The following is a 780-nucleotide window of genomic DNA, read 5'->3' as shown; positions in this document are numbered from 1 at the left end:
TGCCTCTGCAAACCAGCCTCTTCTGACGCTTATTTGGGTTGCTGCTCTCATTAGCTGCGTTTGAGGTTTGTTAAACGGCTAAAGATGTGGGGGAGGGACGGATCCTGCCAGTGATGGGCTGGAGTCGCTCCCCTCCAAAGAGGGGATTCACCCTGCTCCAAAGCAGGGTCAGCGCCTGCCTCAGACCCCAGGTGTGTGCTGCCACCCCCCCCTCCCCCAACGCACCCAAATTTGGTTCAGCCAAAAGCACGCGGGGCTCCCAGCCTGGCTGCGGCCAGCGACAGCTCCGGGGGGCGGCCATGAATGGAGCAAACCCTCAGGCTGCGGGAACTGGTGGCCTGGACACCTCTGGAAGCATCAGCCAGGCCAACACACCCCTGCCACGGGTGGCTTTGTCCCCCCCGGATTTATCTAATGGCTCTTTGAAGCCCATTTGTCCTTTACAACACCCCACGGCCCCAGTTCCCCCACGGTACCAAGCTGCCTGGGAGCCACATGCCAGCTTTGGACCATGCTCACCCCGCAACTGCTGCCCGTGGGCACAGCCACGCACGGAGCCATCCCACCCACAACGGGACAGATCCACGCACCCCCTGCCCACACATCCGGCCCCTGGGGCGCATCCCTGGCCAGCAGCAGCGGGGCACCCACCGCCCCCCGAGCCGTGCTGGGGCATGGGGACACCGACAAGGGATGTGCCCTGGGCAGGGGGGATGGAGCCCACCCACCCTGCGAGCGGAGCCAGGCGGACGTGGGGGGCCAGCGCGGGGCCCTCGGGGT

Source organism: Egretta garzetta, unplaced genomic scaffold (genome assembly GCF_000687185.1).
Source record: "Egretta garzetta isolate BGI_Z169 unplaced genomic scaffold, ASM68718v1 scaffold4, whole genome shotgun sequence".
Classification (NCBI taxonomy): domain Eukaryota; kingdom Metazoa; phylum Chordata; class Aves; order Pelecaniformes; family Ardeidae; genus Egretta; species Egretta garzetta.
Note: the sequence above shows the minus strand (reverse complement) of the source record.